The 26428-nt window shown below is 49.0% G+C and overlaps 1 protein-coding gene across 6 annotated transcripts in view; it reads right to left on the bottom strand.

The window, feature by feature from the left end:
• The window catches only part of ANKRD11 (ankyrin repeat domain 11), a 159715-nt gene that overhangs the window by 69346 nt on the left and 63941 nt on the right, over positions 1-26428 (bottom strand). For 5 of the 6 annotated variants that reach the window (XM_040615327.1, XM_040615329.1, XM_040615328.1 and 2 more), the window contains one exon: positions 4853-4940. The exons of the other annotated variant lie outside the window; for it this stretch is intronic. The gene's annotated coding sequence lies outside the window, so the exon portion shown is untranslated. The remainder of the gene's footprint in view (positions 1-4852; positions 4941-26428) is intronic. 6 annotated transcript variants of the gene reach the window in all.

Here is a 26428-nt window from a genome sequence, read left to right as displayed (position 1 = left end):
CTGCAGAGATTCTGAGACTTGTAAAGGTGCACACATAGGACAGATGTCTCCTGAAAGCAGGTCCCAAACACCTACTTCATACTCAGTGCAGAGCAAAGCAAGGTGATCTTTCTGAGGAGTCACAGAAGAAATTTTACATCCAGATACAAGCCTGTCATGCCAGCACCCTGTACCATCAATATGTGCTTCCAATCTTACCTGACCCATACCCTCAGCCAAAGTCTGTTCCTTACCTTCTTTCAACAAATTAAGTCATCTCCTATGATACCATTCCGAAATTTTATTTCTCCTATAAAAAAAGGCTGGTTGTCCTGAAATTACAATGTCCGAGAGCATGCCTGCCAGCACACCTCCTGGGAGCACTGTCCAGCCACTGGCTCTCCTCCCTGCAGGACACTGCACACCCCCAGTGCTGTGTTTCACTGTCCCCACTCCCACAGTGGGATCAGCACCCTCCTTGGCAACGCTGGAAGCCAACAGGACTCAGTTGAGCCCACCCTCCCACTGTGCACCATGTCCCACTGAATGAAGTTGCATCACCCTCAACACCTGCTTTTCAGCATCTTTCACCTTTGTGCCCCACTGCTGCCAGCCTGCTCTGCTCACACACCACAGGTCCTTGCTCCGTGCTTTCCCATAATGTCACTCATCTCTTCCACACCAACAGCTGACTGCTCTCCAGTTTGATTTCTCCATCTATTCACCACTAAGTTAACAGCAATGGGGCACCACGATCTGCACAACTGGGCAGGTTTTGATGCTTACAGATTCTAGTGTAGCCATTACATGATTTAAAAAAAAATAAAAAAATCGTACTTTCAAAGCCCTTGGAGACCCACACAAGTAAGCATAAAATGCTGCAAGAGTCCACCAAAAGCGCCCCCATATGTAGACATTCCCCTGTCCCTCCCCATCCCCAGAGCCTGGAATATTCAAAGCACATTTTAGCTTCTCCACACAAATACGTGGATAAGCAGAGGTTGCAGGACTTCTCTAAAGACCATGGGGGAAAAAAAACAGGGTTTGGGTTACATCAAGGTCTTTTCACTACTTGAAAACTACAGCCGTTGAAAGTGAAAGCTCCCGTGCTGTGGAACCACAGAGCTCATGCATGCCGCTCGCACGCTTTCCGCTCACGGAAACGGCTGCAGCCAAGGGGATTTTTCTGACTTGCAACACTGGAGAACTTTACCCCCTGAAACCACCCATGAACTTAGGCCAGTGACCCCAAGTCAAGCTTCAAAATCATTCCAGACACCGAGCCAGATCAAAAGTCACTAGCTGGAACCGCCTGCCTTTGATGCCCTAAACCCCTGTTACCGATATTGGGCAAGACCGTGGGGCTAAACTCCTCCTGCAAGAAATTTTCTTTAGCTTGATACAAAATTTATTTTACCATATGTAAAATTCATTTGTGTAGTTGCACACCCTAGTAGGCTTGAATGGGGCGAAGGAGTATTTCAACTCCCAGTGCAATTTATTATTTAAAAGCAGTAAAATTACATTGCTGATAGGAGAGCCCGGGCTGAGAGCAGCGGTGATGTAATGGGTAATGCAGCTCCGCTCGCTGTATGAACCACGCTGTACATTAGCGTGCTGGCGAGGGTGGTTGCTCCTATCAATTATTTATAGTCTTCTGGCGCGCAGCCTGGAGAGGGTCACATCGCTGAAAGCTAACTTTATCTGCATTGTTCCCAGCCTCCTGCCCAGCTGTCACTCTGCTTGCTAATTTAATACACCCAAAGCAGTGTAAAAGGATGCAGGACCGTTGGCTGGGTTGGGTTGGTTGGCTTCCTCCCCAAGCTGAACAGGAAGGTGGGCTCTTACTGCACGCTGCTGGGGTCTCAACAATCTGTGTTAAAGTGCTGACTTGGCTTTTTAAAACCTGCCTTTCAGACTTCCCCTGGTCGCTGGGATGACCGAAACATGTAGGGTTTCGGGGCGAGCATGCTCCAGGGGAGTGAAAGGTGGGATGTCTCAGCAGTGCGGCAGGGTTCTCCGTCTCTGTTACCATGCCACGCGAAGGGCAGGATGCACTGTATGTTTTCCTAGGCATCACAGCAAGAGCTATTCAATAACATATGTAAATATTGAGGGGGGTGGGGGTGGGGGAGAAAGCACACCAGCTCTCCAGAGGAAAAAATAAAATTAAATCTAAAAAATGAAGGGAAAAATCTCTAGTAGGTTTTTGTTCCAGCTAATAACTGGAAGTGCACAGCCAAGGTCTGGTTCACCTGTATTTCACCACGAAGGAAGGGACGGCATCCCTTTGTACTGGCCCACCACGCAGGAAAGCAGCCCTCAAGGCTCTGTCCCTACAACTCACCAGCACCCCTCTTCCACTGTTTGCCTCGAAATTAAATCTACCATGGCCACTTTTCAAACCTTTGAAATATATACACACTGTTTGTTTGGCCTGATATCTATATGAAGGCAATGAAATCTTAACTTTAGCTTCTTCAGGGTGTCTACCACTGCAAAGAGATGCTTCCCTAGGAAATTGTTCTGGCAAAAACCAGGTGCAGGAAGATGACCTGCTATTTTTACAGTTCCTGCACTTGGTCCTATCCTGCTGCCCAAGAGGACTCACATATCCCATATGCTGCATCAAATATTTGTGCCCTGCTTCAAACTAAAGTCAATTCCAGCTTAAATAATACAGTATTTTTCAAGTCTTACAAAGCCAGGTAAATAACCTGTATTTTCCTGCAATTAGGACTGGTTGGCTTACTTCAAGCAACAAGAAGTACCCAGGTTTGGTTTAGACGTACAATGATTGTGTCTGAAAACGACGCAAGGAAACTTCATGGAAAATGCAACATTTGCACAAAAAGGAAGTTGTTGAAAAAGAAAACACAGGCCCGGAGGAAGCAGGTTTGTTCTGCGGCACTGGGAGAGGCTCCTGCTGCGGCACTGCTGGGGCCGGTACTGCCCTGTGCAGCAAGACCTGCACCCAGCACTCCGGCAGCACAGCAGGGGAAATTTTCTCAAATTCCGTGCAGGCCCCCAGCACAGCCACAGAGGCTTGGCTAAGGCAAAGGCAACAGCCAAAGCCTTTCACATTAGCACGATTCAGGGCAAACACAAGATAGAAAATTGTAATTAACCTCTGAGCAGTGAAAAGCAGCAGTGAGCATTTTCTTCAACATGAATATCAGGAGAATTCTGCCCAAAACTCCAGAAGGGGGAAACTGGGACAGCCACGGGAGGAACAAGCTGGTTCCCATCCTAGAGGTGGCACCACCATGGAAAACCAGGTTTTGACCAGGAGCAGAGCCTGGAGCGTGCAGACCATGCACTGCTGCCACTGCTCCAGCATCCTCAGGACCTTTACATCCTCTCAGAATCCAGGACTATTTCCATGGCAACTATCTGGAGAACTTATTAAGCAAAAGAACTAAGAACAGTTTGAACACACAGAACCTACATTTGTAACGTACTAGCTGACTAAATTAGCAGCGCTGAGATTTTTACTGATCAAAACAGATCATGCTCTAGCAACTCAATCTTCTTTTTGCCACAGCTAAAAAGAAAAATCTGATAGTAATATCAGTGCAGGGGGAGGAGGAGGAGTTACCGGTTTTCTAAGACCACAGCCATACATCAAGCCAAGTCTTATCCCATTCAAGTGGTTCAAGAAACATTATTTTACTATCTGACAGTTCAAGTACTGCTAAATAAGGCTGAGTTTCCAAAAGATTATAAATTTCATCACAAGGCAGCTACTAGAGAATCAAAAAGATGACTATCATGTGACACAAAACAGTTATCTAGTACAAAAACTCATTGCATCACCTCAAATTGGTACCAAAAAAAAAATAAATAAAAAAGCAGCGTAATTTGCAACTCTGCCCTTCCAAGCTCTGTGTAGTACCGGGTGTTGCTCACCCGCCTGCCACCAGCCCCAAGCAGGGCTCACATGAACGCCATCCCACGTGTGCTGGATAATCCAACAGACACGATAGCCTGCTCATGCCTGATCCCAACGAGGCTCACAGTGCCAAGCAACCCAGCAGTGCCAGCATGGAAAGCCACTGGAGCTGGCTGCATTCTTGCACTCATTTACAAGTTAATCATCTTCCTCACTTCACTCAAGCATTACTTCAAACAGAAGAGGAAAAATCACTGGTCCTTTATCATATTTAGCTTGAAAGATACATGAGTTTGGAATATTTGCTCTGAGAAAGGACAATTTGCTTATTAAAGCTAATTTCAAATACATTAAGAATTAGAAAAAACTGTTATTGCAATACTGAAACGGATTCTTCTTTCTCAATTTGATTATTCTGTAACCAAACTCCTGTTCCCTTCCAGGGTCAGTCTCAAGACAGCAGAGGCAGCGCGACAGAGCCCTCAGGAATGGTGACGAATGAAGGATTATGTTTGTGCCTCTAGCATGGAGCACGCTCCCAGCTACACACACTGACTGGAAGAAGGCAAGGGGGCTGGGGACACGCCAAACGTAGGGCTCACACGGCACTGTGTGGGGAGGCAGAACCAAGATGCAGGGTCTGAGCAGCGCGTCTAGGAGTGGAGGTGCGTGCAAGCTGAGCAACATCCTCCACTCCCAAACTCACAGCAATTTAGTGGCTACCTCGGTACTGAAGCAAGGCTGGGCATCACAGCAGGACTGCAATTCCTCTGAAGCATGGGGATGAGGAAATTACCAACGTTTTGGCAGCACTCAAAAACAAACGCTGCCTGAGAATTTCATAACAGCAATTCAGAGTGAGAAGTAAATCTCAACAGGAATGATTTTGGAAGTGCTTTAAAAAAAACCAAAAGTGGTTAAATGAACTGTTGGCTCGGTCACTATGTCCAGCCAGGGAGATTATATTCATTATTGATTTACCTTAGAACAACTTGGGAACTCATTTCCAATGGTTTCTAATGGAACCTGGATTTTCTCAGTCCTAATCTGCCTCGTGAGGTTGAGCCTCCTGCAAGGAAATACAATACCACAGCATTAAAATGGCAGCTGTCAGATGTACAACAGCCCCATTCATTTAATGAAGATAGTGCAACGGTGATAGGGATTTTTAAAGGCTACTCCAAAAGGCTCCTCTGCAATTAAATAGAGTGGTGAGAACATCGTGGTGAGGATGGCTTTGTGAGTGCCTATAGATAATGGTGCAGGCCTGCAAGTCTGGGGATTTACAGAAACCAAAGGGAGGTTATGAAAAGTTTATTTTTGTAGTATCAGCTTGCACACACTATCTATAGTCCTTTCAGAAGCAATGCTGATTAGTGGTTTGAGCAGAGAAGTGGCAGTTTTGAACTTCAGCTTCATTGCCTACTCAGCCACAAACATACAAAACATTTGGGCAAGTCAGTTTTTCAACAGCCACAGCTGTAAGATGCGCAGAGTAATGCTTTGGTTTCTATTCTTAGCAAAGCACGGGACAGAGACAGCATAGCATATGTACAGCCAGTAAACAATTCTTCCGTATGATAATCAAAGCCATTTTAAAATAGTAAATTCCCATCTGAACAAATTAAGATCTTTATGAGGGTGCACAAGCACCAGCCCCCATTTGCAGACGCGACGTGCTCGGAGCACCCAAGAAAAGGAAGCCGGTTTGTGGCAATCTTGGCACAGAAACGGGCGATCTCGTAAACAACCGGGCACTGTAGCCTTCCTCCCATCTCACTTCGCACGGCAGGGCTCGCGGCGAGCTGGGTCAGCCATGAGCACCGAGCCCAGTCGCCTCCGGAGCAGGACAGCCCCCGACTCTGCCCCACAACGCCGGGAACGCACCCGCTCCCAAAACCCACATGCTGGGTGGCATGGGATGGGAGCGGGCAGCAGGGGAGTCCTCACACACACACACACAACACCCCGAGAGCTGGGGAACAGGGTGTTGACCAGGACAACACATCGTCAACATCTGCTTCAGCAGGAAAAGCTGCTCCACTTAGGGAAATGCTTTTTCCTCAACAAAACGCACTGTAGCAGGCTCAGCCTTCTGAAATGTTGGTCTGGTTTTTTAGCAGGTGAAAAGAGTATTATTCCTTTATGTACCAAAAGCTAAAAGGAAATTATTTTTCTCAACCCTTTGAGAAAAAGATTCCTTTAATACAAAACCAAGCAGGGAATACTGTAGCCTGAAAGGAGGCTTCCAGAAAGGTGTGAGCATAGAAAACAGAAGCTCATAGCAGGAAGAAAATTGTAACATTAGCTACAGGCTTTGAATGCACATGCAGATCTGCATCACCGAACATGAACAGCCAGCAAAATAATCAGTGCCAAAGAAAAAAAACCACCAACATTTGATCCTCAGCTATTTTCTAAATTCATCTGCAAATGCATCCTGCCTTAAGACAAATGAAAACCAAGGCATGATGGATACATGGCAATTAACTGCAACTGTTATTTTTATTATTTGTAGTGTCTTGCTAGAAAACAAGCACTGCCTTTAGCCCTGAGACGTCCTGTGGAAGCAGCCGTCTGCTTGCACAAAAATCACTGAGCATTATATTCTGCCCCTTCTCTGGTTTAATGTCTCACCCCGCAGCTCCAGAAGCTCCTGGCTCTGTCCCTCCCCCTCCCTTCCCGTCCTTCCTCCTGCTCCTTCCCTTGCAGCCAACGTTTCCACCTCCCTCCCCTCCTGGCAGCGGTGCCGGTAGCGTGCCAGATGTCAGCCTAACCCCGCAGCCGCCGTTTCGGGTCAGTTATCGGGGTTATGGTGCAAGGGGAGCGGTGAGCTCTGGCAGCGGCTCTCACCTCATCAGGCAGAGATGCGATGGGGTCTGGGCACTGCTGGAAAATCGAGTTCCAGCCTCTTTTTTTCCTGTTAATGAACTGCCGGCAGCAGAGCCGGCAGGAAGTTTGAAAGACTGTTCATGCACACCGCAATGAAAGCCTTAGGCACTGAGAGCTGGGTAAGGTGACCCTTGACTATGCTAAGCATCAGTCATTCGTAGAAGTGTCACTTACTACACGAGGGGGACGGATGACCTGAATGTCTCCTACAAGAATAATTGCACACTGAAGGCAAGGGCTAAAGTTTCTGGGAAAGGGATGCTGCCGTTCACTGGGAGCCTGATGCCGTGGCACTCCAAGGAGGACCATTCAAGAGACACTGGGCTGCTGCAAGGAGGCAGCACTTGATATATACTTAAAGTGAACCCAGACCTGTACTCTTGACCAAACTGCACTCCTTGAAGGATGTGCCCCCAGCAAAGGAACGGCTCCAAGGCAACGGTATGCAGTTTGCTGGATGGAAAGCGGAAAGCTTCAAGCCTGACATAAGCCAGGGCTCGGGTTCCTCTATCATACTGAGGCCGTGCCGCAGATAAGGCTGCGTCAACTTTTCCATTTGAGCACTCTCCCCTCTAAGGTTTACAGTCAGAGCAAAATGTTTTGCCCAGGTGGAAACTGTATGCTCCCAAAGCAGGGAGCTCCCTGTGTATATAAAACATTATAATGTCACCCACCCAGACTTGGTTTCCCTCCACAAGGAAAGGGAAAATCTCATCTTCCTCCCTATGAAATTCTTCACGTTCCTCCACATCCGTACCCCTTGGATGGGGCTGCTCATCTACAGTCATACCAAGTGCCCTGTAACGTTGAACAACCCAGTACTGAAACACAAACAGGTTAAACGTTAACCTAGGAGCTAAGAGGAAAGCATGCAACCCTCCTGCCCCAGCGTCAACAGCCTGGCTCCCTTGCCCTGCCTCTGGCAGGGCTCCTCCGCAGTACCACCGGCCATGCCACCACCTCTCCCAAGAGCAGACGGCGCTGGCACCCACTGTGCCAGGTTTCTGGAGAGGAAGGGAGGCTTTGGGCAATAAGGGTGTTTTTCCCCTATAAAATCCACCTGCCTGTGGGAAAGGGAGGCAAGGAAAGCAAGGTGGGAGCCGGCACCTGGGCCCCCCAATCACTGCACACAAAAGTGGGGTGCCTGGAGGCAGGATGCCACTCTCCCTGCTGCCGCACACGCTTGCAGGCTCCTCCAAACACGTTTTCCTGGCGTTGCGCTACAGCAGAGCGAGAGGCAGCAAACCCAGCTCACAGGCCACCAGCTCGCACCCGTTTGGCATCTTATTTTCATGTGTGTCGAACTATGAGTATGTTCCATTTCCAAAAAAGTGCCGGAGGAGACTGCCTCCCCCACGCCAGGGGCTGCAGGCACTGGTCCCCATGCCTGCGGGCAGGTGCAGCACCCAGCACCCAGCCCCACGTGCTGGGGAAGTTTCAGGGCCTGTTGACACGCATGGGGGATGGGGAGGTATTTCGGTACCAGCGCGAGGCACAGCCCTCCCCCTGCATGCTTCACTGCAGTTATCCCTGAAGACAGAAAAATTTGTGCTTGTTTTCCTGCTGCTGCTGAGCAGCTATGAAATGTCTCCCACCACAGAGAGCCTGAATAAATCCCGGCTCCTGAAGCAGCATCTGAAATCAGCTTCTCTCCAATCTCCATCACAATTTCAAACCTTTAATTTACTGAGGCTGTAGTGAAAGCAACATTTGTGTTTGTTTACCGGCCACAGAGGAGCACCGAGCACTTGCTGTTTATCACATTTACCCAACAGATATATTCTGGGGAGGTTCTTGGACCAGCCATGACTTATCACAAATTACTGGTCACAAACTTTTCCTCTCTGTCCCCATGAGAGCCCAGAGACCCACCCTCAGTCATCTGGGTGCTTTGTCTGCACACAGGGTGCTTCTAGTAGCCTTTTGGAAGCACTTGAAACGAGCCTGGGTTTCTGTTTCCAAGTTCAAATGAAAAATACAAAAACCCCAAGTGAACAGAAAGGCAGAAACCAGCCTGATTTTATTCTTCTTCCTCTGTTACATCTTGCAGAGTTGGACCAAGACAGGGCAGCTTTCGCCTGGGGAAGCACCCTTGCAGGCTCTGTGGAGGGGTGGAGGCCACATGGAATCTGGAAAACTTTCCCCCAGTACCTTCAGCGACTTAAAGATTCGTTGCTGTATGTCAGTGAAGCAACTTTGTTCTTTCTGGAGGGAACAGACAGATTGCAGGAGAAAACTATATCCCAATTGCTGCCAAATCCCACAGATTTAGTTATTAGTAGGCAATTAGGAACCATTATTAACACTTCCTACTACGTTAAGCTCCATTTACACTGCATCTCTGCGCCAGCCTGGACGTTTCCAATGGAGCGGCACCCCAGCTCCAACACGCACGTGGCATCACGTACCGAAAACTGTGTCTTCCTGCTCGCTGCCTCCTGGGCCCCTTCTCCGCAGATGTACTGATGTACTGAATGCAGTTGTCTTACAAAATCAAATTGCAAGTAAAAATACAGAGATTTAGAAGGGGCGGGGGAGGAGGTAAATAAAAGTGCGGCTGCACAAAGAGAAAACAATTTTGCTCTTGTTTTTTAACCCACAATCAACATCTGAGCTATTCAGGAAACTGGTGCACTGCCCTCCAACCAACTTCAATTAGGGAACTCAAAAGCAGTCAGACAAAAGAATGCCTGGGAGTTACTGCACCGCACAGAGATATTTTTAGCAAGAGCTGGGAGGCTGTTTGTGGGACACTGCTTTGCTTCCATTGCATTTCAGCTTTTGTATTTACATTTGCAGGACAGTAAGATTTACTAGGTCAGAGGGAAAAAGATAGGAGAAGCAATGTAAACGATGTGAAGCATTTTGCTTTCTGATACTCTTGGAAGGTGCTTCAGCAAAAGCTGATGGAGACCAGAGTGAAACAGAACAAATTTGCCTCCATCTGCTTTGAAAATCATCTTTCGGCAGAAAACTCAAGTCACTCGTTTTAAAGGGGTGATGTAAACTAGCACATAGAGCCCCGGCAAGGCCCATACGCCCCACACGCCGTGGGAGAGAGCAAGGCAGCCTTTGCACACAGCAAAGCTGCAGCTGAATCCGTCCGGTGACCTCTCCCCACCCCCGGTCACCAGATGGATGCACAAGCTGCACGGCAGCGACGCCAGCGCCGGGGCGGCCTATCGGCACTGTCACACGAAAACGCTCGTCCCAAAGCCACGGCCAGAAAGGCCGTTCGGCTCTTCAGTCCAGAGCACAGAAGTGCACGACCAAGCCCTAACGAGGCGCTTCTGTTTTTCAGAAGCCGTTTCCTAAAAATGACAGGCTCCGGCTGCCGCCCCCTCCACGGGCTGGCAGCGCCGCCGGGAAGGTGCCTGCAGAGCCCCGGGAGGTGAAGCCCGAAGCCCCGAGCCGGGGCGGCGGCGGTGGCTGGTTTTGGGGAGGCGGCGGGTGCCCCACCGCCTGCGCTACCGGCATCGCTCCTCCAGCGCATCCCCCTCTTCCGCTCCCTCCCACCACTGCGGCAGCGCAGATGGCAGCAGTGTGACCTCGCTGTTCCTGCCTCCTTGTTTTGATCCTGCAGTCTTGATTGTTCAGGCTAATCCCACACTCCCAGCCTTGGCTGCCAGCCAGGACTGTTATTAATGGCACAAAAGCTTCTCATTCCAGCTACTTCTACATCCGCTAATGCTGTTGTTCCCTTCTCTCGCTCCCCCTCTTGCCACATTACAAACTGGAGCTGGAATATATTTTACAAGGGGGAAAAAAAAAACACACCACCAAAAAACCTCTCTGATCATCCTTGCACACCAAAGACTCCACCAGAACCATACAGGAAAGGCTGAGCAGCTCCAGCGATGATTACCAGTGCCAAAGCAGTTAAGACCACCCTGCTCATCCAGCGTTCAGCTCTGAAGTGATGAACAGCACACGGATGCGGGGAGTTTCCAGCAATCCCTCAAGGAACCCAGGATCCCAGGCACAACTATGCACAGCTGCCCGCAGGGCCCAAGGGAAGGGCTCTGCTGCCCAGGGCAGGAGAAATACCAACGCTGCCCAAAGGGCTGAGAACCTGAGGATGGGCAGCACCACAGCCGCAGGGGCACAGCACCCATCTGCTCTTCAGGTGGCAACAGGGCCACGGCCGCCTCGCTGGGGAAGCTGTCTGCTCTCCTGCCCCTGCTCTACGCAACAAATGCTGGATTCAAATATCTGTAAAGCTCTCATTAAAAGCATGTACTGAAAAGGCTTCGAACTATTTGCAATTTAGCCCCTCGCATGCCAGTCTTTCCTGGCAGGTCTTCTCTCCCTCTGCCAGGAACCCAAAGCCGCTGTGCAGGGCCTAAGAGCTGGTACGCCTTCTCTGCCTGGTGAAGGCTTTGCACTGACAGCCCACTGCAGCCAGCACGCAGCTGTACACCTCATCCTCCCTCTGCTTTAAAACACCCTCCCGGCAGGAGGGTTGCAGGGCTGAAGCCCAGCAGGGAGGGCTGGTTGGCCTCATCGACCAGGGGGCTGCCGGCACGATGCTGGGGTGCAGGTCCCACGTCAGCTCGACCTGCTCAGACCCAGGGCTGGTTTGGGAGGGGAAGCAGGGAGGATATTCATCAGGACCTTCGGATCTACTGGAGACCAGCGCACCACGCACAAACCCCTCGGTAGGTGCTGGGACATGGCTCGCAGCGGCTGCGACTGATGACCCAAAAAGTCTGATCGTGAGCTGAGCAGAGTGGGCCTCAGCACCGTGCTCACCACACTGAGGGCCACCAAGCTGAAGGTTAATGAGGTTCAGGCTTGCTTTAAACTGCAAGCCCAGCAAGAGGTACATGTCCCTGGGACCCTCCCGTGGGAGCAACCCCACCTTCCCGTGCTACAGAGCAGCCAGTGCCGCAGGTGCCGGGAATGTGCTGCACAGAGAGCATCACATTGGTGCTGTGTCTGAAAAACCTGCCCAGTTTTCAGCCTGAGCTGTCATCCTGGTGAGATGATTCACCATTCTGCCCTCACTGCTTGTTGAAATGCAGGAAAGGAGAAAAGCAGCTACACGAACATTTCTTCTGATTAGGAAGGTCAGTACATTTTTAATAAAGGGCTCTTTAAAGATAATCTCATTTCAGTATTTACACATGTTAAAGAGGTTACAGAGATCAAAATGTAATGAAGTCGAGAAGGAGAGGACAATAAAAGTGTGGCTGGGATATTGCAGTGAGCAATATCTCTAGCCTGTTGGTTTAGACTACAGGAGGACTAAAGCAGCAGGGCACAGACCCCAGCGGAGGAGGTTCAGGCACCAGGAATAACTAACCGGCTGTTGCTCAACCACGAAAAATCAGTAGCACGTTTCTGAATACGACCAGTGTCTCCAGCTTCTCTTTTCCCTGAAATACAGCACATCACGCCACCCCACCAGCGAGCCCCTGGCACCTGCCCGCTCCTCGCTGGGCATGCCACTGGCATGCTCAGTCTGACAGGCTTGTGCAAGCACCCCTGCTCACCCCGTGAGCGAGCGCACGCCACCTCCCACACCATCCGACACATCTCCAAACACCGCAGCAGCCTGTACTATAGGCGGAGCCCTTGTTTACCAGCACACAGGCCTAATTTAAACTCCTGAAGTCATCTCCAGCCTTTCACTATAGCAACCCCAGCAAATCTTCCCACTGTTACATGTGCAGAGCGGCTTTGCATCCAAGCTTTGCATCGGCCGAGGTTAAATCTGACAGAAGTAAAAACTGAAATATCTGCCAGCAGCTCCCAGTGTCAGCAGTGGAGTTTCATAAAAACTCTGCTCCAAAGACAGAACTCCAGCATGGCTGTTCATGTGCCACAGATTAACCCTAAGGAATTAAAAATTCCCCTGAAACGCTCAACTCCCACTCCTCCGGGCATTCGAGGAAACCTGCCCTCGTTCTGCTCTGCTCTGCGTGCACTGGGTTTCTGTAACGCACACAATATGCTGTTTGCTTTACAAAAACTTTGCGATGGTTTGGGGACAGGGGGATGCACACCAGCTCTGCGTACAGCGAATGAAGTCGTGGGGAAGAGAAAGTCTATGTCAAGTTTAGAATTATTTCTCTACTGCGCTAGAGAAAATTTCGGTGCCTGTTCAAAAGCTACCGTGCATTGTTGCAGAGGGTGCAAAAGACCAAAAAAAATAATCTTTGTTTAAAACAACTTAATAGTCGCAAGATCAAGAGGAACAAAAGGGAAAATATATTCTGAGGGAAATGTGACTTCTAGAGCTCGAACAGCACTTGAAGTCCCCATCAAATAACCTTCAGCTGAGGTTGCACAGAACCAGGAGGAAGCAGGGAAGCCAGCACAGATTACCAGATCACAGGGAGGGGGTAAAGCAAAGATAACTGTTGCAAAGATCACAAGGGAACTGCACGTATTTGGCACAGCTGCACCTGTAATAGGTTAAGTTGGTGCCCTCGTGAAGCGACTGTTTTTCAAGAAGTCATTAGTGGAGCACGCAAGAGAGCCACAGGCATAAGGGAGGTAAGTGAAGAAAGAACTGCAAAAATAGGAAAATAGTTCAAATTAATAAAAACTGTTTTCAAAGCCAAAAGGACTTGCTGCGGTCATCTCGGCAAACGGCCCAACAGGCGACAGAACATCCCTGAGTTAATTCTCCTTGCATTGTCTACAAATACAGACCAACTACAACAGATATTATAAAACCAAGACAGCATTTAAAGGGGAGCCTAATGTCCTTATGTTTAAGAAACGCAAGATCTGCTACAGCCACCAGCTAAGCTGATCTCACACCAGCCACCTTCCCAAGAAATCTGGTGCTTTGCTTTTCAGTTTAATTTCTTTAGGTTCAACTTCCAGCAGGCAGGGACTTTTCCCTCGATTTTTAAAAAACATCCCAGAACAAAGCAAGCAGGATGGGTGTCAGGCAAGGTCGGCCCAAAACCCGAGGGCAGCAGATGTTTAGAAGGCGAATAAACTCCCCAGCACCCTGCCCAGGCTCTGGCAGTCAATAACACATGGGCTTCCAACCCACCAGATGCTCTCAACTTTCTCCTTGCTAAGCTAAATAGCTTGTGTTTCCAGCTCCCAATGCATGAAACGAGTCTTCTGAGTCCCATTCAACCAACCAGCCTCTTCTATTCTTTTTTAAGTGAATACTATGTTAATCTCATTAGCTATGCTATGGCAAAGCCAGTCTGGGAGTTGGTCCCACCTACTACCCAAATCACCTTCAGGGGCTCCTATAACACAGGGAGCACATCAACGCCAGGGGTACTGGGAAACAAGGAATACTACTGGTTTTAGGATAACCCAACCTTATGGTGCCAGGCCAACAAAACCAGCAGTGGCCCTGGGACCCAGAGCAACCCTTGTATCACATCACAATGCTACCGAGCATCATCTGCAGGTGAGCAGTGCCAGTCACTGGCCTCACTCAGCCCTTGGCACTGGTCACTCACCCTCCCCGGCTCCAACACACCCACACCTCAAGAATTTCCCTGTGCCACACCTGCACTTACTTGCCAACATACACCACAGCCTCAGCCATCTCCAGCCCCACACAAGTCTCCCCTGCACTCAAGTAACAGCTGGTGGCCACTTCTGCTGAGCTCCCCTCTCTGTAAAATCACAGGGCTCAAATAACAAAATACTGAGAGTCTCGAGGGTGCTTGGACATCATTTGGAAACCGCTGCCTTGACGTTTGCTTGTAACATCACCAGTATTTAGGGCACCTTTTGGTGAGAAACCAAACCAGAAATCCCAGCCAGTGCAGTCTAAGTTCAGCCCCATCTTATATTCAGCTACAATCGAGAACAACAGAAACATGTTCTGTGACCCTAAACAAATTCATGTGGTAAAACATCATCTTTAAAATGCAACGAGTCACATGATGGCAACACACCTACGCAAAATACTCAGGCCTGCACCTGGGGAAAGAATGTAATAACCAGTTTCTGCTCCCCCACGGGAGCCAAGGCAGCGCCTGTGTCCAAAGCAGTGGGTCGCCTCTTCTCCAATGCTTTAGACCTGGCATGTGAAGTTCTGGAAATGAAAAGAAGCTGTGGCAGCTGCTCTGGAGGATGACAGCACTGCACCAGGGACAGGGGGACAAGGCAGGTGAGGATGAGGAAGGTGGCAAAGCCCTCTCCGAGAGCAAGAGCACCAATGCCTGCATACATGCACAGCCTCTCCAGAAGAGGAGCACTGGGCAGGTCCACAGTGGCAATGCTTCCAGCAATATTTTTCTGGTAGGTGCAAGGAGCCTCATGGCCGAGGTCTCCCCCCCCACGGGGTTCCCCGAGGAAGATGCACCTTCACCCATGGACCTGCCGAGGACAGGGCATGGACACGCAAGCAGAAACCAGGGCACACACCGCATGTACCTGCGGACAGCATGGTGAGAGGGAAAGTGGGGCCATTCCTTGACCATTCTAGATCTGGTTTTAAATAACCATCCTTGTCCAGATCACTGACATAAATGCTTATGAGATTATTTGATAGTTTAGGGCTGACAAAACAGACCAGGTGAGAACAAGTGAGATTCCCACTTCCCTATACATATGACCAAAGGGCACATACACAGTAGAGGGAAAACGTGCACGCTGCCCTTCACAACAAGGCAGCAGCACTGACCAGATGGGTCTTTAAATAGGATTAAAAGGAAGACAGCTCTACTACATCCAGCCCTTTCCTCCAGGGCTGGAAACCCACCCTCCCTGCAGCCAAGTATCCACAACGGGGAACCAGCCTTTTGCTTTTACCCCCTTTGTTCTTCCAAGCCACTTCCTCCCTTGTGTTTACCTTACAGACCTGCCATCTCCCTCTGGCTCACAATTCCTCCTTCTTTGGAAAGTCTTTGAGATGCACATTATACAAGATACACAAAAATAAATTGTTTTTAATCCTGCGGATTCCAGTGCTCCCAAACAAGGATCTTAAAGAGCTTTACAAACAATGGATTAAGCCTTAAGACTCCCTGTGAGGTAGGAAAGTGCCTCTCTCACAGAAGCGGAGGAAGGTGAACGAGGCTGAAGGCTGTACAGTGCGACTTTATCACCACTGCAGAAGTGACCTGTTTCTATACGCACAAACACAGGCAAGTCTATCACCGATCCATCATCGGTCTAGCAGCACCTTTGCCATTTCACTCCAGACTCCGAAGTGGCTTCAAAACCACCATGCATCTTTCAAATGCCAAACGCTTTCCTTCCCACTGTGTACCAGGAGCGCTACTCAAAGCACTCAGCCCAAGAGAAACCATCCCAAGGATGGCAGCGCCACTGGCTCCTAAAGCTGCGGGCACAAGGCTGCTCTTGGAGTACTGTTGAGACTTCATGACAACTAGCTTTCATTATCAGGCACACAGGAAGCTTTCTCAGCGTGTATTTCGAGCAGCTCACCAGATGCAATCCTACAGAGAAAGGCACCTTCTTGGTTTGCTCCTCGACATTAAGAAGACTTTGGGTCACATGCTCTGTAGCCTCAGTCTGCAACCTATATTAACGTGACATCATTTATTCTTAGTGCATCCTGGTCTGTAAAGTCCTTACGCTTCTTCCCAAATATATTTTGCATACATCTTGTAAACAAGCTTTACATCCTTTTGATCAGCACTCTGCACGGAGCCCGGGGAGGGGGAGGAGACTTCCTGTTCCACTATTGCAATCGCTCTCAGCAACGTGCTGCGCTCAGCTCTTGCCGCCCCGTGAGCAATGATGAAATTTTCTATTTTGGTGGCTTCTTCTTCATATATTTGTAGCAAGTTGGCTGTACTCTAGCCCAGCATCGCTGTTGATCTGAATGTATTTTTTTTCAAATTCATTTTAAAGTGGCAGAGCAATCTGCAGCATCTCCTTTTCAAGCCAAGATGGCCAACTAAGAGCCCTGTTCTCTAGCCAAACGTTTTCACACTACCTGGCTTCTCAGTTTCCTTGCCAGTTGTCTGAAAGCAGACATTTCTGCAAAAGAACTTGTTTACAGAAAAAACAGACTCCTGTATGCAGTAAAGCACACCATCGTGTTTTCTTGCTATTGCTTATCTGCTGAAGATAAATCCGGTTTGTGCTTGCCCAGAGGCAATCAGCCAAATGCTCACCAGCTGATACCTCCCTGTACCTCGTGGCGACTCCACATGCCCAAAGCCTCGCTCCTCTTAAGACCAACCGCCTTTGAGAGGTACAGCCGTACCACACCACCACCGTGAGAGCCGATACAAAAATAAATACTCCGTCCCGGTTCCAGAGACACGACACCAGCTGAAGCTGCAGAAGGTTGGTATCTTCCTCCCTTTGGAAAGAGCAAACACACAGAGACTCCGGCGGCCACTGGAAGCCTGAGTACTGGGTAAATGGTTAAAGGCGATCGCTCGTGCTCACTTGTGACTCCAGCTCACCACTTCCACGTCCTCCCTTTGCCAGCTCATATGAGAGGCTTATAAAATCAGCACACTGTAGGCAGCCTAGCTGCAACGCCGGAATGTTATGTAGTTGGTTACTAATACAGTGCTTTGCATATTGTGTTTCAAACGCTACGTGCTTCTACATGTTCAATGTCAACAAGGGGAAAAAATTGTCAGACCAAAATGAAGTCTTCCTAATATGAGTTATTAGCTATACAGCAGGCTACCAGGTGCACTGCGAAGGCCCCGCAGGGATATTCCTGCATTCATTTCAACCCTCTCCTTTTGAGAGCCATCTCAGCTCCTTTTCTAATTATTTTCCTCTAGCTGAGATCAGTGTGCTTCTCAGCTCTGCCGGTCGCAGTCCAGCGTGGGCTTCCACATGATCTGCAGCCGGGACAGGTATCATTCGGACAGAAACGCCTTATGTTCGTCACTGAGACAAGCAGCGAGGACCTGGCAGATTTAGGATACTAAACAAGGAGGAAAAATAAACGCAGCATAGATTCTTCTGGGTTAAACCACTTCCAAATTCAAGGGAAAGCAATTTTTTTCAACAAATAGAACATATTACATGAAACTGTGGGTGTGCTACTCTTACAGATGCTCTGTGTGAACCAAAATTTGCTGAAATTATTACAGAAACATTCCACCATCTCCCAAAATAAGCATCTTTGTGTATCTTTGCCTGGTTAAATTATGAAAAAACCCTGCATAGTGGAGCACAGTTTCCATTTCCTCGCACACTCCTACCAGGGCTGTGCTTACAAGTAAACGCACCGACCTTTTCTCAAAGAAATCAGTGTTTGCTGTTCCTTATAAATTTGCAGAATTTTGGCTCATTTCCATTTCACCCACTTTTAAATACGACGCTCCCCACCCCCACACAACTGTTCCTTTCTAAGGGATGACAGGCTATCCAAAAAATAACAGGAGCACTTGAGCTCCTTGTTCCCTCCCTGGATGGCATCACTCCAGCAGCAGACAAAGGAGCACCAGGAACTTTAGACCAACCTGTTGCAGGGAGCACCTCACCTCCGTTCAGTAGTGTACCAGTTTTTCCTGACCTCCGACGACAACACTTTTCCAGCACTCCCCCCACCCTCGGTTTTCTAAACAATCATTCGTGGCACATTTTAATTCTTTATCATTTTCCTATCAAAACCTGGACCTCAAATCCCTTATGAAAAGCACTGTGGTTACTAGAAGGATCACCCCACAACCTTGCTCTGTTTTTCTGTCACCGCTGATGTGGTACACAAAGAATGAGATTTTTCAATTTGTTTTGTCCATCAGCCAAAAATTCCTTCTAATGGACTGAATATGGTGCCTGTGCTAGTCTCTCACCGCTCCAGCTCAACTCTCGCTTACAACAGTCACTGCCTACAACGCAGAGCTGGCCTCCTTTTGCAGGAAAATAAGGCCAAACCAGCTTGAAAGCATGTTTGGAATCTGGAGATTAATTCCATGTAAACTAATGCATTCAAACCTCTTTGTACAGCTTCAGAAAGGGCTGTCTGATCCCAGCGAGAAGTAGGGCAGCGCATACCCATGCCGTACGATGGGGAGGCAGGCAGAGCTGCCTCCATTTTGAAACTCTTTACTAAAGCTCGCAACCGTTAAGACAGACGTGTCCTGCCCCGGTGAGCCGGCCGTGCCGCCGCTCAGCCACCTGCCTGCACCTCGGCCCATCACACCCACTGCCCGGGCAGGCACGGCAGCGCTGCCAGCCGCTCGCAGGCAGGGTGACGGGGCCAGGGGAGCCTGCTGAAAAGGCCTGCAGGGAAACAAAGAGGTGCCGGAGCGGACCGGAGGGCAGAGCGGCGGGTCAGGAGGCGGGAGGGCTCCCACGGGAGCCTCTGCCCAGGACCCGGAGCTTTTGTTTGGCAGAAAATGCCGGGAGCAACAAAGCCCCTCGAGGCCGTGGGGCTGCGAGGCACGGCACGCTGCGCCTGGGGGTGGGCAGCACCCCGTCCCCCACCCCTGCCTCCTGCTGCCCCTGCTGCAGCGCCCCTCACCAACGGCTCCCACTTTGCTCCACCATCTCTCTCCCTGGGAGATAAATTATTCAGAATGAAACCATTTTAAACTCTGTTGGGATGCTGAGCAAAGCTAAGATGGGTGGTGCTGCAGAGGAAGCTGTCAGGGACATGACCAGAAACCAGGCCTTCCTCACACAGAAGGTTACAAATGCAGTTAGAGCTGATACCGTCTGAACCCAATGCCATGAAACACTCTGAAATAACTGAACACAAAGCTCTAAGGGTACCCCATCACACTCAGAGATGCAACACCAACTTGAGTGCAAGGCCCAGGGGCCTGCCATGCCACGTTCATTCGCAGGAGGCTCCCACAAAGCCACGCCATCGGTGATGCCTGAGCACTAAACACCTTTGTATTCCTGTATTTTCTTCCTGCCAGCCCAGCATAAAGCAATGGAAATAAAGACAGCCGAGCAGAATACGGTTTGCATGGTGACCTTCATGTGCCTGGGCAGCCTGGTGAGCAACATGGTGGCTTCACAACCATCACGCATGCAGATGTGCTTCACAGATGATGCTGCAGACCCATTTCTGCAGCTGTGCTGTCCCCCAGGCATGGGAGACTAAAGCAGGGGTGGCACGTGGAGTCCGAGAACCGCCAAATTCTTCCTGGGTGACTGGGCACACCTAGGTTCCCAACGCTGTGGGCTGCTGCCTCAGGTAGGAGGAGATGGGTCCCATCAGAGAAACGCAGGGCGGAGTCCACAGAGGTGTCCCAAAGCCAACACCCCACTACGCTGCTGGGAGGACTGGGCCACCTTGCCAAAACAAACAGGCAGCACAGCAGTACTCCGGAGGACAAGAGCCCTCCCACTGCCCTCCTGCAGGGGAATGGGTCCCCGAGAGGTTCCCAGCCACCAGCTAGACTCCAGACCCACCGTGGAGCTTCTTTCCACGAGGGCTACACAAGCAGGACCCTCTGCCACAGGCTGCCTGAGGTGCAGCACGTGGCCAGCAGCGGTTTGCAGCATGTACACTCCTTAGACACGAGCACCAGTAAGGTACTTGACACGGGGCCCCACCGTACAGATGTATTCAGGTCAGAAAGAACATCAGCAGAAAGGTAGTTCAGAGAAGCGAGGGGGTTTGTGTTGTTTTGTTTTTAAATGAGGAGACAAAATAATTAAATGGCCTGGAAACTACTCTACATTAAAAGTCACTATAGCACTAAAAATCTCGCTCTGACAGTTATGGGTGAAGCCCTTTAAAAGTTACCATGGTAGTTGATGCAGCTATTCGCCCACTCGTTCTTCAATAATGGTGGATTATTTTTTTTAATGCGATTCAACCACAAACAAGCAAATGTTGCTGAAGGAAAAAGTACTTTCTCACACCATAAAAAACCCTCCATCCTTTATCTGTGCCACAAGTGCACAGCTAAGGAGGAGACAGCAGGTAACAGGGAGCCAAGCCAAACACGCAACGCTGAACTTCACTCCCTCCCTCTCCAGGGAGAGAGGAAATTTAAGAAGCAGATTCAGGATTTCAGCATCCATTTCACTTTCCCTTCCCCCTCCTGAACTATCGCTCCCTGGGCCCCAAACGGCTATTCAGATGCTATGTCAGCTGAATGCTGCGTTCGCTTCCTCTCTCAAACACCAGCTCAGCAAGCCTCGCAACGCGCTACATGTCAGACGAGAAAGCCAAGTATTTCTGGAATACATCTTTCCTCCTTTTAATTAAGCGCCCAGGTAGAGAGCAGCTCACACAGAAGCGTTCGCTCTGCAAAAGCCGCATCCAGCAAGGCTGGCAGAGGCAAGTCGGAGCAAGACAAGGCCCAAACAAAGGAAAGCAAACACGGGCTGTAAGGGAGGAGCAGGATACAACTGCATTGACCTGCCCAGCTATTATTTTCGCAATCAAACCGAGGTCTAGAAACTCCTACGGCCAAAGGGAAAGCTTTGCCTGCCTGAGAACGCCTCGCAGCAAACTCCCCAGCAGCACAGCCCTCCATCCCGTGTGCAGGTGGAAAACGAAAACCTCTCAACCCCCAGCTCAGCAGCAGTTAACTGTGAATAACGTGGAGGCTGAGGAGTCGCCTCCCCATCTGCCAGATAAACCCCGCTCCTTCCCCAGGGACCTCCCTGCACCCCCGGAACAGGGGTTGCCGTAGATGAGCCCCCCCAGACGCACAGCTCCAAGCGGGGTGAGGCAGATGGGGAGAGGGAATAAGCAGCTTCCAGCACTAAGCCGGGGAGGGCAGGACTGAGCCTGCGTGCCACACATGCCGGGGGCACGCGGTGCCAGGGCGCAGCCGGCCAGGGGGCCATGCCGCCGGCCAGCCTTCTTGCCTGGTGCTAGCCTAAGCAACATGTACTGCTGGCTCTACAAAAACAATATTCCTCATTCTTAATCCAGTATAAATTATTTGTTACAATAAATACTTGCACTGAAAGCCTTGAGGCTTTACTAACAAAGCTGGGTTTGCACACAGGCTGCCAGGTTTTGAGAACTGGTTTAATCAGCTGGAGAAGCTGTTAGTGTGCTTAGGGAGCACGTTCAGGCTTTGCAAGACACAATTTAAGTGAAAAGAACCGCTGTCAGCAGCAGCTCTTTTCTCCCACAGTCCCCTCGACTCCAACTCTCACCAACCCAAAACAACTCAAACTGGGAAACGTTTTTGCCACAGTGTGAACTGGGAGAAAGCAATCATCACTGCGGCCCTCGAACGGGTCCATCCACTTAGACATTCATGTATTCGGCAAGGGGCAGTTTCTGTGCCGAAGCGTGTTTCCAGCCAGCGCCCTGGCGAGCAGCAAGCCAACAACTTTCAAGATGAATTAAGGCCACCGCTTCCGCGGAGTTATGCTGGTGGAAGGCAGCTTTGTTAAACCGAAATGAAAGCTAAAAACGTGCTACATTCACCCCATTGTTCCTTCGCCTTTTCTAATAGCTGTTTTCTCTCCTCCATCACTCTCAGGCTTCGCACGCTCAGCTGTGACTCTTTGTGCCTCCCTTTCGCTGCCTTCTGCTTCTGTTTGTCCTTTTGATCTCCACTTCTCAGCTTGTGTTTTCTGCTGCGTCCCCATCCCCCATGCCTGATTTCCACTTTTATTAGGGTGTGAGGCAGAACGGCTCAAAGGATGAACAATGCGTTTTAGCTGAAAAGGCTTTGAAGCTGAATTGTGTTGTTTACCGATACATTCCCCAGTCTCCTACTGAAATAAAATAGTATTTTACCTCCACCAAAGTGCTTGCTGTTTATTTTCAGTTGGAAGCAATTATAAAAAGCTGATGGCACATTTAAATGCATAAAAACAGGACCAGGAGCACAGGAATATGATAACTTTTTTTAAAAAAAGAAAACACACACAACAAAAAATCCCAGACAACCGCACCTCCCCAAAGCCCGCAGTTTCTAGGAGAAATTATTTTGGAGTCCAATTGTAAAGCTGCTGCTGCTGCGAGGACAGGTTAAAGCTTCAACCAACTCTGAAAAGCTGTTGTGAGCCAGCACATTAGTTTGTTTTCTATACAGGCGTGCTTTCCTTCAACACTGAACAGGAACGTGTACCAAATAGCTGCTTTTCCATCCGAGAGTTCCTTTAACTCCAAAGCATTACTTCCAATTAACGTGTGCTCTTTCAAGTTTAAATACTTAAACTCTTTAAACTGGACAACTTGCAGCAAGTGAGGAAGCCCAACATGCAGCTCCTGCCCCCACGGTGGCTGCCCAGCACAGGCAGAGCAGGCAGGGTTCCCTGCCCACCCCAAAGGGCAGGCACCTCTTGCACCAGCCTCAAAGCCAGAGCGCTCCATCACCAGACTCCCCAGTAGCAGCATCTCCCAAAGCTGAGCCCTGGGCTGGGTAATACTATCTATAAGTTAAGAGGCAGGATGGGAGATAAAAAGCAAAATAACATGAGCCATGGAGATAAGGCTTTAGTTCTTTGGCCTGCTCAGCGTGATGTTTCATTACCACACAGAATTACACCCCACCACGGCAGTACGAGCATGGCTCAGCCAGACAAGGGGCACAGCAGGTCCTGGGAGCACCCCGAGCTCTGGCTCTGCCTCTCACTGGGGTGCCGACCGCCACGGGCAGGAGCTGGCAGGGCTGACAGCCCAGCACTCACCTGGGGCAAAGCATGGGCTGCAGATGGAAGCAGCAAAACACACCAAAGATGCTGTGGATTCATGAGCTGTGTTAGCCAGCAGCAGCTGGGCTGGCCAACGCTACCTCGGCAGGAGAACACATTAAACCAGTAGAAAGGAAAGGGCCCGGACAAGCCTGTAAGGTATGCATCTCCAAAAACTCAACCATCAGACTCTAGCAGAAATAAAAAAGACTAATCTCTGGGAGAAGAGCAGCACCTTAGGGCCCACAAGCCCCCCCCCCGGAATCCAGCAACCACAAACAGGCAGCTGAGAGAGCTGGGCAACTCCCCCTGCTCACTCCCCAGTGCAAGAAGAGACTTCTGCATGCTTAACAGTGAATTAAAATAAATTAAACCTCAGCTCACACAAAGTGTACAATTATTATTTTTTCATCATAGACAGGTAGATTTTCAAGCTGACTGACCAAACAAAGAAAGCATAGAATAGTTGAGTCTAAATTATGCCACTCTGACTGTAAGCTATAAACTCTGTTATTCAAAATTCAAGATTTGCAGGCTATAGAGTAGGTTTGGGAGCTGTTAATCAATGACTGAAATGAAAGCTAATGCTTTACATGATGCACAGAGCTTCCTCCGAGGGAAAAGAGATTAACTCTCTGTAGATCACAGCTCTCAACCATACAGGTTTATTTCCTTACCCATCACTATACCTTAAATAATTTAAGGCAATACTAAACCAGTAACAGAGCACAATTTTAAGCAAAGAGCTTTTATTCTTATGGAATAAAATCCTCTTTTTTCTAAAAAAAAAAAGAGTCTACCTGAAAATGCTGCAGCTGGAGACAGCCTACTTTAAAGAACATGGGCACTGGGAAATGACAGTGCCTGGAAGCTCCCTAGGCAGAAGCCAGAACCGCCTGGTCCAGGCTTGGCTACTTAGGTCTCATTTAGTTAAGAGGCACGGAGAAAAATCAAGCAAAAATCATGTTATTTAAGTGCTTAAAAAAAATCTCAGGGTCTGTCATGAAATAGCTCTGTAGATCAGGTAGGTGCCAAATAGTCTCAGTTAAGAAAAAGCAGCCTTAAAAGCCTGAGAAGCGTCCGTTGACACACCACCAGCAGACCAGCCGCTGGTTTTCATACCCCTGCTCTTGTGCCCAAGAGTTTAGAGCTGAAGATGCAGGGACAAACTGACACCAGACTAACGCCCAGTTTGGACTTTGCCCATGTAACTTCAGGATTCGATCTAAATTCTTAAAGAAAAGGTGGAAAGTAGCTCTGTCTCCCCTCCAACACCACACATTTTAGCACAGATGAGTGTGCCGAACCAGCGTGTGGAGAGGCATGGAAACCCTACCGTAACAAATGCTACCAAAGAGGTATCTGATCTCCTGGCCTCACCAGCACTCAGAAATGCTAACTCTGCCTTACGGGACCAGAGGAGCACACGGTTACGTAGGGCCTTGAAGCGAAACGCATAAAAGGATGACATTCAAAATCTGCAGGTGTCTTGAACGGTGCATACTTTTTACTCCTACTTACTCCTCCTTCAGCTTGTCCACATCTCTGAAGACTCCCAAGTTACACAACCACTAGACAGTCTCATTTATCCTCTACTGAGTAAATACTTCAAACATTTTCTTAAGATAAAAATATACTGATGGCACTTGAACAAGCAGATTTCAGAAACAACAGGCTAACATTCCCGAATTAAAGCACATGAACATGTGCCCTGTGTATATATTAAAAACACAAAATTTCCAGCAAAGCAGTAATTACGTAAGGTATGCTGCTAATTGTTTCGAGTTCCCCGAAAAAGAAAACTGTACACTTCACAGCAAGTAATTTGAAAACAAAACTGTTAATAACTTGGAAATATTATTCCAGTTACTACAACAAAACTTCTTCAATTATCTTCTACATTAAACAGAAGTGAGGAAAATTCCCAGATTACAGCAGCGAGGTTTGTGCCAGGTTTCAGGGCTGCTGGTGGCCCCTCCGAAATCTTGTCCTGGTCCAAAACGCCCAGAGCTGTGCACAGGTGCCCAGCATGGTTTTGTTCCCCTCCTCCTTATGCATGTGCAGACCTCCTCAGGCTTAAATTTGGAAGCAGGGTAGGTTTGTATCACCCTCTGCCTTCCAGAAACAGTTTCAATGTAAAAGCAACATCAGTTATACTGAAGTTGTAAAAACTCACACATTTACTGAACTAGTTCATCGTTTCCAAAACTAAAAATTTCATCAACTGAAACTCCACACTGTAAGAAGCAAAAGGAGCTAAGGCCATGGAATGAAGCCTACCTAAAGCACCACTGCGTTGCATGGCACCGGATCAGCGGTGGGGCTGGGCCCGGCTCTCCTGCACTCCCTCGGCTGGGAGGACGGATGCTTCCAGAGGTGTGGTGCTCAGGAGGTCTGGGGATGGCATGAAGAGGAGCTTGCCTTAAGCTCACCAGATCCTGAAGCTCCATTCAAGATGTTTCTCGTGAGAAGAATCAGGAATTACAGGCTGCAAACTGAAGAAACATCTGCTAGGTAGCAGGCAGCCATCCGGGCTCACCAGTGGCACAGGAAGAGAAATCCTCTGCAGGCTTTCAATGGTGTGCAGAGCAAGCTCCCAGCAGTGATCTAGCGCTGATCGCAGACTGACATCAAAGCAGAAAACATCCACAGCATTTTTTAAATGTAAATTATTCTTCCTGGCACGTGTGAGACACTGGCTGAATCCCTGATCAGATGGCAAAGGCGGTTGGTCTGCATTTGGGGCAGGGAGCAGTGGCAGTAGCCCTGGCTGGGAAAGGAGTTCAGTCTGCAGGGCCACCTTACACCATGAGCCTGCCTGATTCAACAGTTTTGCAATACCATTTGGGGCCCCAGTAATTTAATTTTTTAGAAAATAATGTAAAACATTCAGTGTCCACTATCAGTCATACAGGTGAGCAGATGCAAGCCCACCACTAAATTTTCAAGGCAATTTTGCAACGTTGCTTCGTTTTCTTTCTGCGTCTACAAAGAGAGCATTCCTGCACTTCATTAGGTATCTCCTTGTTTTCAAGTAGCTTAAACGCTGAAAAAAAGCAAAACTAAAAAAAGAAATCACGACACTGGAAACGGCCATCTTTAAAAAACTGTTTTTAAACACCTACTCAAGTCAACACTTGTGCAACAAGGGAGCAAGACACAGTC

This window comes from Falco naumanni, chromosome 15, assembly GCF_017639655.2.
Source record: "Falco naumanni isolate bFalNau1 chromosome 15, bFalNau1.pat, whole genome shotgun sequence".
NCBI lineage: Eukaryota > Metazoa > Chordata > Aves > Falconiformes > Falconidae > Falco > Falco naumanni.
This window is presented reverse-complemented; position numbering and strand designations above follow the sequence as displayed.